The sequence below is a fragment of the Cyprinus carpio genome, chromosome B3 (genome assembly GCF_018340385.1).
Source record: "Cyprinus carpio isolate SPL01 chromosome B3, ASM1834038v1, whole genome shotgun sequence".
Lineage (NCBI taxonomy): Eukaryota > Metazoa > Chordata > Actinopteri > Cypriniformes > Cyprinidae > Cyprinus > Cyprinus carpio.
The window spans coordinates 44,574,295-44,588,094 of NC_056599.1; the positions used below are offsets into that span (position 1 = coordinate 44,574,295).

At 37.7% G+C, this 13,800-nt stretch overlaps 1 long non-coding RNA gene across 1 annotated transcript; it reads left to right on the forward strand.

Annotated features, from left to right (window-relative positions):
• The first annotated feature begins 926 nt into the window (after positions 1-926).
• Positions 927-3,510, forward strand: LOC122136658. The gene is made up of 2 exons (XR_006154298.1): positions 927-1,014; positions 1,158-3,510. It is a non-coding gene; the product is annotated as an uncharacterized LOC122136658 (long non-coding RNA).
• The last annotated feature ends 10,290 nt before the right edge of the window (positions 3,511-13,800 follow it).

The following is a 13,800-nucleotide window of genomic DNA, read 5'->3' on the forward strand; positions in this document are numbered from 1 at the left end:
TCAGTGCACAAACAACCATTATTCACTTACTATTACAGATTTAGTAACTGTTGTACTATTGTATGTACTGTGTTATATGAGTTAAAGTCAATTACAATTGTAATTTCTGTCATCATAATGAATTTATATAGTGTGATAATTACTGTCTGATTTTCTTTGAAAACAATAGTTTCTTAAATAATATACAATCAGCAATTGTAATACATTAACTGCTTGTAAGCAAAACCATATATAACAACATAAGTACTTATTACATTATTGAAAATAATAAAGATAATCATATATTACATGAATTAGGTAGTAAGTCAAAATAAATAAAAATCAAAGTGTGTGTGTGTGTGTGTGTATATATATATATATATATGGTAAACGTGTTTTAGTCATTACAACTGAAGAGAGAGTACGTAGGTTCGTTTTATTACTAATTATCTTTCTACTATCCCACAATCTTCTGAATCTGTGGGGTAAACGTGTTTTAGTCATCACAACTGAATTATTATTATTATTATTTTATAACTGGAAAAATATTCAAAAGCTGTGCCGAGGCGTTATAGTAACCGAAAATTAAAACTAATTACAATGCATTATTTATGAGATGTTGCTAGTTTTATGACATTTAAAAACATTTTTATCGATTACATTCTGTATGTTGCTTTTACTAAATTATTTTAGCTTGAAACAACAAGCTACCGCAGCTCCGATGAGCCATACAACAAGCTATCGCGATAACAACTTTTGATCAGGCATTTAAAACAGCTACCGCCTTGGTCCTACGCGGACCCGATTTCTCGGGCGGACTCGAATTCTCCTCAGACCGGCAAACACAGACATTCGCATTCGGACGGGATTAGTTTTCTCAGAGGATCACTGAGTTTGCTGAAAAACAGTAGGGCTGCGTCCGAAATCGAATACTTCCCTACTATATAGTATACACACCCGTGCTCTGATACAGTGGAGAGTGGCTAATGAAGCCCTCTTCACTGGAAAGAGAAACGCTGCAATTAAAGGTTTTGAGTAAGTAACGTTATACAAGACAAATGTAATATGTTAATTTATTCTAGTGTAGATTCAATGGTAAGTTAGTTGTAGATGTTAAAATTTCTACTCAAGCTCTTACTGCATTCCTTTTATGCTTGATTTCTGTGCATTTATTGCAGAGTTTTTATCACAGAGCAGAGGCTAGAGGGCAAAATGTCTGCTCTTCAGATAAAAAAAAAAATGGGAGAACCTTAAACAAAAATATAAAGTAAGATTTTTTTTTATTATTATTGTAGTTCACCCTAAAATGAGAATTCTGTCATGATTGAATCATGCTCATGTTTGGCCCTGTAATGCGATCATTTAACAAATCATATGTTTTACAATGTAATTGGCTGTCTTGATAGTCTGTTTTCAAATATTTGTAGGACCTGTAATGTCCACAGACTGGGGTGAGCATCCTGGAAATGGTATTCTGCCATGGATGAGGCAATAGGGGGCAGACCCTCCATCACACCACCCACCCTTATTGCCTCACCTGGCCCGGATGTTGCTGTATTACAAATAAATGTATTTTGTATCAGATTCCAGATGGTTTTTGAAACAAGTGCCGCATTGTAGAGAAATGCCCACACACTCCAGACACCGGTAAAATGTATTTGTTTTATTTTTGTGTATTTAACTTTTAAATGGATACAGAATACAAAGCTTAAAACAAAATCACATAATTTTGGCATAAAGTACTATAATAGAGCTTAAAGCACCACCAAAAGGAAAGGTATTAAAAACATTTTTATTATAGTGTCATGATGAGGAAAGAAAATTAACTTCAGCAGCTTCAGTAAGGTAATTTTCACAGGTTTCTTAAAGATCTAAAGGGACTTTGATACTAGCAATGTCATTTGTAGAGCATCGCTTTAAAATAACTCAATATATGTTCCTTTCGAAGCATGTGTACAAGATGAGGACTTTACACCTTGGGTAATTTTGGATTTGAAGTAAACAATTTGTAATTAAGCTCAAGTATGTGATATGTAGTTAGAATGTTAAAGATTTGGTATACAAATTCACACACACAGCCTAAGGCAGTGTGCCAGTGGTTGGTGGGTGTCACCTCTAGGGACCACTGTAGCTCCGAGATCCCCTGTCGATTAGCCTGGGTCTGCAATATCCCCAGTTACCATGTGCAGCCGCGTGGAGGCCCGACAGGAGTCTTGGTGATGGAGAGGCTTTGTCCAGCGGCAGTGAGCTGTAAGACAGAGGGATGCACACAGATAGCCATGCACCTCTCTAACTACTACTACTGCACTGTACGCATCACAGCACCCTGTGGGCTGTGCCCACACACACACACACCTAACTATTTACATAATAACTAACATAACTAACATAGACAAGCTGGAACACTGTCAATCTAAGAACAAGAACTGATTTTAACCTGTGTTAAGTGTCCTACAGGTAATCGTGCTCATGAAGAGCAGGCACACAGTTGCCAGGTGCAGACACCGCTGCAGCTAAATTGTCCCGCACATGCTCTCCTGCGCTGGCTTCTGTGCTGCAGGGTTCAGGTGGGCCATCGTCATCCTCCCGCAACTTCTGGATCAACTATGTCCCCATTACTAAGACAGAGGTTGTGGAGCACCGTGCAGCATGCTATGACATCTGGCACAAAAGCAGGGCTGACTTCCAGTGCCTTGAAAAAAATGGACCGCCAGCGTGTTTTCAGCATCCCGAAGGCCCTCTCGACGATGTTCCGTGCACGAGAATGCTTCCTGTTGTATTCTGTACAGGCTCTCTGTATGGCGTCATGAGGCAGATGGGCGCACTCAGGCAAGGATACCCACCATCTCCAAGGATGCATTTTCCTGCAGGTGGAAACAGGCGGCCAGTGGACACAGGGCTGTTCTTCAGCACCCTGGCATCGTGCACAGACCCAGGATACCCCACAAAAATGTCGAGGAACTTCCCCTGGTGGTCAGTGATGGCCTGCAGCTGTACAGAATTAAAGAGCTTCCGATTAAAGTAGCACTGCACGTCACTTGCTGGTGGTTTGATGCGGATGTGACAGCCATTTATAGCACCAGCTACTACTCTGAAAGCTGGAGACCCTGCCAGCTGGGCAAAACCTGCTCCCACCGCCTCCAGGTCATCCGCACTGGGGAAAGCGATGAGCTGCCTCAAAATCCCGATGACTGCCTTGCTCATTCTGTGCACAATGTCGTGCACAGTAGACTTCGGGATGTCAAAGGCGAGTGACACTACCGTGTATGATGCTGCATGGGCCAGCCAGTAAAGGAACACCAGCACCTCAACGTCCTTTTCCAAGCCATGGTCGCATTCAAGTTTCACTGCAGCAATCAAGGATTGGACGAACTGCCGTGAAAGTCGGAGTTTGGGGCGGAGGTCAGCTCCATCTTCAAAATACAGCCGAAGAATTGGCACAGCAGCATTCAGGTGGCAGTAGATTCTAGGGCTCACAATCTGTAAACATGTATATAGTTTTATTTTAGAATACAACTTTAATTAACAAGATACTTGTTTCTTGTGTTGGCTTATTTATAAATATAGTATGTCTGTATTTATATGTATACGATCCATTTCTTATGCATGATGTATTTGAATATATGTATGTGTGTATATATTATATATATTATAAATATAATGAAGACATCAGATCTAAGAGCCAATTGAAATATTCTCAAATAATCACATAAAAAAATATTAAAAAATAAAAAAATAAAAAAAATTTAAAACAAAAAATTACAAAAAAATTAAAAAAAAATTTATAAATCTAGTATAAATAAGTTCAGTTATTTCACTAATGGTAATGAAAAAGAGCTATTGCCATTAAAATTAAATTTAAAATTGCCATTAAAATTAAATAAAAATGTATCTCTCAATTGATTCATTCATTGATGGTAATTTCACAAGCTGTACGTTATATATATATATACACGCATACAGGTACACTGCGTGTGCTATTACCATCAATGAATGAATCAATAAAGATACACACATAAGTTACATAACGTTATCTCTATTGATTCATTCATGTTCATTCATCGATGGTAATAGCACAAGCAAATAAATTACTTTTTCCTTGCCAAAAATCAACATCTGTCATCGTTCACAGGTTTGTGTGTTTTTTTCTGAGGTAAAATTTATTAGCTAAATAAATGATGATACTTACGTTATTTGAGAATTTCCGTAAAAGCTCTCGACGAAGGCGTGATCTGCGAGTAGCTGACTGACGCCTCTGGACTGTGAGCTCGAACGACGTAAAAACGCCGATGAAGGCAGAACTAAACTAAACATCGCTCGCAGTTGGTGCAGTCAATGGAATGGGCTCTTTAAATTTTCGCTGTTATGATACCGTATGTCACGTGACATTTCCAATATGGCGCATGCAGTACGTCCGGACTCCATTCATACTACCCATATTCATACTATATAGAACGTACTTTTTTAACGGTCGTGAAGTACGTTCTAATTTAAATGTAGTACCTACTCACATAGTACGCGATTTCGGACGCAGCATGTGTCATTTGCTCTGGAATTATTACAGAGGTTGTGTGAGATAATCACAGACGTGGCAGATTCGGACGGGATTAAAATCACCAAGTAGGTAAGTAGTAAGACCCCCTGTAAAACTAGTCCCGTCCGAATAGGGCTTAAGTGTAATAATTGCAGTAATAATTGGCAACATTTTAGTAATAATATCTAATATTTCATAGAAATATTGATGAATATATATTATATATATATTTCCATATTCACTTGTTGTGTCTCCCAAAGTCCTGATAAACATGATTTAAGTCCTGATGTCCTCTACAGTGGACATGTATGAAATCAATGCTCTGTTCTGTAACAGAAAGTTATTTTTGATTTGAAACCCCATAACGTTTTGACGTAACGTCTGAGATGTTGGTTTCTGAAATACAGTTTGAAAAGTAGTCTGATTTAAATTATAACGTTAATTACACAGATTGGAAAATTCCGTTGGCTAATTGCAGGGCCTAACGTTAACCCAACTGATGGAAATAAATAATAACTGAACTTGTAACAGTTTTGTTGCAAATCACAATATTATGGTGAAAATAGATCTCGTGTTTGTTGAGTTAAAACACAATTATTGTTGTATAAGGATAGCAAGCATCATAGCAAAAAAGGCTAACAAACTTAAGAGTTAAGTTACACCCACCAATTAACATTAGCCCTTCATTCATAACATGGCTACCATAATAATAATCATACAGAGAGAACATAGTTGCATACCTTTATCTTTTTCTCATTTCTCCTCTTCTTTTCTTTTTTTTTTTCTAAATTGGGCACCTAATGGCTTTGACCTTTTCCTGTCCATCTGTGTGTTTATTTGGCACTCAACAATCAACAGATTTCCCACCCCCCCAACACTGTCACTCACGACCAGAAGTCAAGACTAAACCAATTCACCTTGATGACCGCATAATCGTTTTGTATTACCTATTTTTATTAGCCATTTCACACAATTCAGAAAAAACAAAAATTGTGCAGGAACTTTAGGCCTGTATTTACAGTATATTATTATGAATGAAATTTATTTTTTGCGATATTTGGAAGAAAGTCGAGGTGACTGACTTTAGCCCACTAATTCCATTAGAGTATTCCTCTATACAGTGGATTACTGTACTGTGTAAAAAAAAAAGAATCACAATGTTGAAAAAGCATTTTCAGTCTGTGCTGCTTCTGTACCACATATGGACTACATACACACTGCAAACAGAGTATGTGTGAACCTCACATACAGCTCACAAAATAAAATAAAAATCTTGATTGGATCATCACAATAAATAATTATATTTATTGTAAAAAGAAGGTTTTAAAAAGATCGGTATTGGTGAATGGATCGGCAGATACTGCTTTCTGTGATAGGCCTCAAAAATCCTGATCGGAGCACCCCTACTTTTTTAGGAATAATTTTCAACAAAAGTTAATGTAACAAGCTCAAATACATTGCATTCCAACTGTTTTGATACATACACCTTGCAAGTTAGACACATTGTTGAATATCCAATTAACTACATGGTACTCAGTGATGTTATCAATATTTAACTTGTTCATTGCAGTGTTAACTAGTGTTGAAGTGTATCTCAATATATTTGACTCGCATATATGATTCCTGAATTCAAATTAAGGTTCACTTCATTCAAATGACACATACTGAGAGCAGAGAGCACCCAATAGTCTACTTTTAGCTCAAGGGTACACTGTACTTTTTTACCACAGCTTCAAAATCAAGCACACACACACTTATATAGTCACTAGGTTGTCTACGGTGATGTCATGTTCATACACTATGCCATATTGAAACAAACTGGAAGACTCTATTGTGCTCTTCACAGTAAACATGATTAATGAGACACTACATACCTACACATCTTAAATTAATCTCTACACAGCCTGTCACTTTTCTCTTCAAGAATTTTATGCTATTCTCCAAACAGAACACACACACACAACTTCTCCAGATGATACTCACATCCCAAGGAGATGGACTGTGTGTGCAATGTGTGGTCCTGGAAAACCCTACGTTATGGGTATAAAATGACCCTACAATATCTAAAATCTAAAATGTTTGAAACGGTCGTTATAGCATGTAGTGTTTCCGACACACTCTTCACCCAAACCAACGGGTTCAGAACTTCTTCCACCTGTAATGGTAGTACTGCTTGGTCCCCTCGCTGCATAAACTCAAAAGCATAAGCAATTGGGTAAAAGATTGATCTAAAGATTGAATGCTGTATCAGATGCAGGTAATATATGGCCAGTTTCCATTTTTCAGACCATATGGTGCATCTACAAAAATTAAAAAAGTGAAACTAAACATTATCAATAAAAAAACTAGAGTGGTTATCAGTAAGAATAGTTAGCTCAGTCGCTAAGATTGTACCACTATTTTTAGATGGAGCCGCAGAGTATCTTTCTGGAGGATGATATAACAAGGGAAACATATTTCCCAAACCCAGATGGATTGTTTTAAACAGATAAAATGCGCCGCTGAGGCTAATTTGCTGTTTGTGGCACTGCCAAAGAAACATACACCATGCCTACGACACCAAGCCCTGGCCCCGGGAGATCTCCTCAATGCCACATTTCACCTTATCTGCTCAGAGGGAACGTTAGCCATCCAGGTAACATCCCAGATCCCAGTGAAGCATGCAAGATCAGTAAGAAAACAGACTTATGTTGCTGACATTGACAACAGTGGTAAGATTTCACCATACAGTAATTGTTCTTTCTGGGATGCTAAACCTCGTAATGTTTGCAACTTTATATACTTCAAGCTGTAGTAATGTTAGATAAATGTTCTTTTTTTTTCGGTTTGATTTTACACAGCTACAGTGTACCTTAAAATCTCCAGGGGTTATGGTGTGAAACTAGTGGGGCAAACTGTACAGGAATACTTAAATTCTGCTGACAGTTACACCATCCGTGATGTCAAGTGTCTTGGAATAGCAGATACCTCTGAGACAAAAGGTAATTCAAGACAATATTGTCACTGCAGTAATGGTTAGTATTGATTACAACAGTAAAGTACTAATCTTTATGTGTTGTATTTAGGTGTAAAGGTTCAGCGACTGCATCTGCATTTAACTTTGTGAAGAATACAATTCTTTTAGCATTTTTTATTTTATATTTGGAGTTTTGGAAATACAGTCGCAAGATCTTGATGAAAATGAAAATTACATGCCATGCCAGACGTAAATTAATTTCTTTTTTCAGATAAACAAATTAAGCTTTTTAGGAAACTAATCCATCTCTGTGAGTCCAGGGGCTTGTATCATGAGTTGAACAAACTCTAGGTTATGGGATTAGTTAAAAGTTGACAAAATCAAACCATTCCTAACAGGTTTTGTTGGTGTCACACTATGGTGTCTAGAGAACACGCACAAAAGAGATAATTAAATCAAATAGCCTTTTATTAAATCCACACAAAGGCTATAACCGCAGACAGGTGACACATAAACACAGGAGGTAAAATACTGGACAAAGGCAAACAGAACGGACTTGAACTTAAATACACTGGCAAATTAAGTTAATTAATAAGACAGGTTAATGAAATTACACAATCAAAGGGGAGACAGAAACTTAGGGCTGCGTTTACACTTGGCATTAACATGCGATCACCGTGAGTATCATCAGTCAATCAGAACAAGGCACGTTTACACTTGGCAACATCAGCTGATTTCTATCTGGAAAACCGATCAGGGATGCGTTTCCAAAAAGCATCGTTAAGCCCTATTCGCACGGGATTAGTATTATCTAGGAACCTTGTGTGATTTTGAAATTACGCCCCCACATCTGAATTTCGTGTGGTGCATTCGCACGGAATAAGAGAAACCTGTGATTTTACTCGAATTTACTGACTTATCTCCTGGATACCCGGATGTCAAGGCTTAAAGAGTCCCGTTCTATGCAATTACAATACACAATGTTAAAAAAAAAAAACAATAATTACGTGCCCTGTGTCATTTACATTTCACCAGGTTAAAATAATATTTCAAGCATTATGCTTGATTTATTTGTAACACATTAACCTCAAAAACTTTTCAGCTTTCTCTTTCTGCAAATTGTATGGTGTAGCGATATGACAGCACCCAAAATACTATCAAACACTCCAACAAATGACTGGAGGTCACCAGGTAATACTAATCCAGTGCAAATAGGGCTTTAGTAAACTATGGTCGTAAGTTCCATTAAACTATTGGTTACGACGGAACTTGCAACCATAGTTGCTGTTGGGAAATGCCCCCCTGATCTGTCTTTCCCGCACAATATTTTAATTAGTCTGCAGACCTGAAGTGTTGGGTTTTCTGTTGAAAAGCATTTTCAGTCGTAGCACATTTTACAAATCAAAGACAAGTGTAGGAGTCTAACTGTGTGTTCACACCGCCACCGTCGAGAGCGTCAAAGTGGCCGGAAGTCATTCATTTTCAATGTGAGCCGGCGTCGAGCAGCGGTGTGACTTGGCCGTTGAGAGCATCGAGGAGAGTTGAAATCAGGGCAACTTTATGGTAATGAGCTATGACGTGGTTCGGCGGCAACCAATCAGAACATAGAAGTCCACAGCTAGAGAGGATTCCAGAGAACGCAGCTCCGACCACATTAGTTCTCAAAACAAAAGGTTGATTATTGCTGTGGCGGGTTTGCAGTTTGCGTACAGGGACATAAAAAATTAAATAAAAATGATACGTGGACCAAGGTGTCTGAGATTGTTCATGTTCCTGGTGAGTTGTTGATGTGCAGTAACGATATAGGAATAATAATCGAATGATATAATAAATAATAGTACAGTAGTCCCAGTTTACTTTTAAACAAATTTCCTTGATTATACTTACATTAAGTAATATTTATACTTGATTATATTTGGTGAGAGAGGGGGTGGGGCTCTTGATGGCGGCGGTGTGAACGCACAGTAACTAGCACTCCACATGGGTGTGCTCCGTCTCTTCAGACAGTTTGTGAGAGAGGGGGTGGGGTTTTAAGTGACGTCCACCTGCGAATGCAGACACTATGGCTGGATTGCATTTACATTACACTGATATCCAATCACAATGCGTCCTCTACTACCTCTGGACCAGGATAACATTCCGATCAGAAGCGCGTTTACACTTGTCTTTTCAATGTGTATGTGGACAACATCCGGATACAGGCCGCATGTTAATGCCAAGTGTAAACGCAGCCTAGGTCACACAGGGAAGACTTATGGCAAGCTCACACTACATGATTGAAAGACTAGCCAAATAAGTGACTACGTTCACATGGACATCGTTAATCTAATTATTTGCCTTATTCTAAATAAGACAATATTATGATTAAGGTGTTTATATGAGTTGCTTTTAGAATATTCTTTAAAATGTTCCCCTTTTATATGTTAATAGTACATAGATAGATTAATGGCACATGCTATTACATCCCCATACTCGATGCCATCCGATGTCCCCTCCATAATTTCATGTATAAACTTATAGTTCATCTTCGTTATGACGCCATATAGAGTTTTGGGTGTTTCATTTTCAATTTTACGAAAGCTTCAAGTGCTGTTAATTATTTCTCATGTTATACGTGCAAACAGATGATGGCATTGTTGAAGCCATGCTTTTTTGTTTGCACACAAATTCTTGTGAGAAACTAAATTTATGCTGTGGCAAAATGTGTTGAGAAGTCCTACACGACGGTAAGAATGTGCTTAACGTGTTTACATGTCTATACTGCACTTTGAAAATACGACTAAAATAGGAATACTCCACATGCCTTAATTCAATTTCAGTTTACTTTGAATATGCCTTAAACCGGATTGAGGTATTAAAAAAAATCTGTTTACATGGTAGATTCTTAATCAGAGCATTGTCTTAATCGTGTTAAAATTGGATTATTGTTGTCCATGTAAACATACTCACTGTGTTGCTCAGAGAAGAGGCATTCCTGACCATCAGTGAAAATACATTTTCTCACATAAATTCTTGTGAGAAATTAAAGTGATTATAGGCCCTTTCTTCAAGTATAAGGTTTATACATTTTAAGAAAATATGTATTCATTCTTTAGAAGTTTTGCTGACTTGGCTGCTTAAGTGCTCTGGCAATATTTGTCCACTAATTTCCCTTTCAGTGTGGTTATGGTAATTTTCTGATGATACATCAAATAAACAGTCATGTTCTTGCCAAAGCTCTACAAGTTTGCTTTCTAGTTCACGTGTCCAAACACACCGAGGACCACCTGCGTTCTTCCTTGAAGACATTGTATGTTTAACTTGATAAATCTTTCTACATTTATATCTGCTGCATTGGGATTGGCTGAATTAGATCCACCTTGTCATTGTGTTGCTCACATTATGAGATCACATGGAGATAATATCAACAGGTTTGGATCACGTTGCTGACCTGCTCATGCTTAACAAGCTTCGGCGACTGCAACGAGCACTGATTTGGTCACAATCCAATTTGGGCAAAATCCAGCCAAAAATCATGTATTGAGCAATAAATGTGTGCCATCATTCATCATATTCAGGAACTCAAGTGCCCCGAAATTGAGATATCGAGGACAACTTGCAGTGGAAGTTCATTTAATTAAATATCAGATGTAATTTGTGTTGCACATTTATTGATAGTAAGTTACGTATGTGTATTTTGCATTTTATCATAATTAAAAGCACCACAATAATAAATTGTCATTCAGGGACAATTTAACAGAAATGTACGTTTACATTTAGGCATTTAGCAGATGCATTTATCTAAAGGATATTTTGGATATCAAATTTTTATACCTTAATTTTATTTATAAAGCACTTTCAACACCACAAAGTGGGACCAGAGTGCTGTACATAATAAAATACAAACCCGATTCCAAAAAAGTTGGGACACTACAAATTGTGAATAAAAACAGAATGCAATGATGTGGAAGTTAAAAATATAAAAATTTTATTCAGAATACAACATAGATGACATATCAAATGTTTAAACGGAGAAAATGTATAATTTTAAGGGAAAAAAAAGTCGATTTTAAATTTCATGGCATCAACACATCTCAAAAAAAGTTGGGACAAGGCCATGTTTACCACTGTGTGGCATCCCCCCTCTTCTTTTTATAACAGTCTGCAAATGTCTGGGGACTGAGGAGACAAGCTGCTCAAGTTTAGGAATAGGAATGTTGTCCCATTCTTGTGTAATACAGGCTTCTAGTTGCTCAACTGTCTTAGGTCTTCTTTGTCGCATCTTCCTCTTTATGATGTGCCAAATGTTTTCTATGGGTGAAAGATCTGGACTGCAGGCTGGCCATTTCAGTACCCGGATCCTTCTTCTACACAGCCATGACGTTGTAATTGATGCAGTATGTGGTCTGGCATTGTCATGTTGGAAAATGCAAGGTCTTCCCTGAAAGAGACAACGTCTGGATGGGAGTATATGTTGTTCTAGAACTTGGATATACCTTTCAGCATTGATGGTGCCTTTCCAGATGTGTAAGCTGCCCATGCCACACGCACTCATGCAACCCCATACCATCAGAGATGCAGGCTTCTGAACTGAGCACTGATAACAACTTGGGTTGTCCTTGTCCTCTTTAGTCCGGATGACATGGCATCCCAGTTTTTCCAAAAAGAACTTCAAATTTTGATTCGTCTGACCACAGAACACAGTTTTTACTTTGCAAACAGTCCATTTTAAATGAGCCTTGGCCCAGAGAAAACACCTGCACTTCTGGATCATGTTTAGATATGGCTTCTTTTTTGACCTATAGAGTTTTAGCCGGCAATGGCGAATTGTGTTCACCGACAATGTTTTCTGGAATTATTTCTGAGCCCATGTTATGATTTCCATTACAGTAGCATTCCTGTATGTGATGCAGTGCCGTCTAAGGGCCTGAAGATCACGGGCATCCAGTATGGTTTTCTGGCCTTGACCCTTACGCACAGAGACTGTTCCAGATTCTCTGAATCTTTGGATGATATTATGCACTGTAGATGATGATAACTTCAAACTCTTTGGAATTTTTCTCTGAGACACTCCTTTCTGATATTGCTCCACTATTTTTCGCCGCAGCATTGGGGGAATTGGTGATCCTCTGTCCCTCTTGACTTCTGAGAGACACTGCCACTCTGAGAGGCTCTTTTTATACCCAATCATGTTGCCAATTGACCTAATAAGTTGCAAATTTGTCCTCCAGCTGTTCCTTATATGTAGATTTAACTTTTCCGGCCTCTTATTGCTACCTGTCCCAACTTTTTTGAAATGTGTAGCTCTCATGAAATCCAAAATGAGCCAATATTTGGCATGACATTTCAAAATGTCTCACTTTCAACATTTGATGTTATCTATATTCTATTGTGAATAAAATATAAGTTTATGAGATTTGTAAATTATTCCATTCCTTTTTTACTCACAATTTGTACAGTGTCCCAACCTTTTTGGAATCGGGTTTGTATAAACAAGCATAAAACCAGAGACAGAAAACAATAAAACATATTGAGGAACTATAAGGTTTAACTGATCATCTAACCGCAGAGACAAATTAAAGCAGAAATGTACTCAGGTGCTTTGAGTAACTATGCAAAGCTTTACAAAACGATTTACAATATATGCAATGTATAACATTTAAACATCCCTAAAGCCGGGTGAACACTGGGAGATTTTTAATAGTCCTTTACGATTGTTGCTTGTCAGACTGTACGAACATGATGATCATGTCACGCTGTGGGATGTCAGTTGTCATTGATCTCAGACTGTATGTCAGTCAAGATGCATTAAATATGGGTGAGCACAAAAAGACAAGACGGTTTCAACCCATACACGGTCAGTGACTACAAGCAGCAATTCACGCTGGGCTGAAATATTGGCTATCATGAAAACTATATGAATGACGACAATAGTGTCTTATTAAAGGGCTTCAGTTTAATGTCTGAAAGATGTTAAGCCTGTATTAAGGCCTAAGTGGAGGGATTATAAAATAAAGTATAAAACTATTTACAATATACATGAGATGTAAACATCCCTAAGCTAGTGATAAGGCCTAAGCAGAGTTTTATAATAAATATTTAAAATATAAAAAGTATAAAACTACTCACAGTATTTACAATTTTTAAACATCCCTAAGGAATGGAAAGGCCACTCATGTGAGCCTGGCAGACACCACTCTGACAGAAGAGAGAAAACAACTGCATGGCCATTTTCTGCTTTTCTTATGCGGTGACCTGAAACAAAAGCCTAAATAAGGTTTTTGACACACTAAATAAACGGCATATAAAAACCCAATTTAGATCGTTATACATAGAAAAAAAGTTTTATACA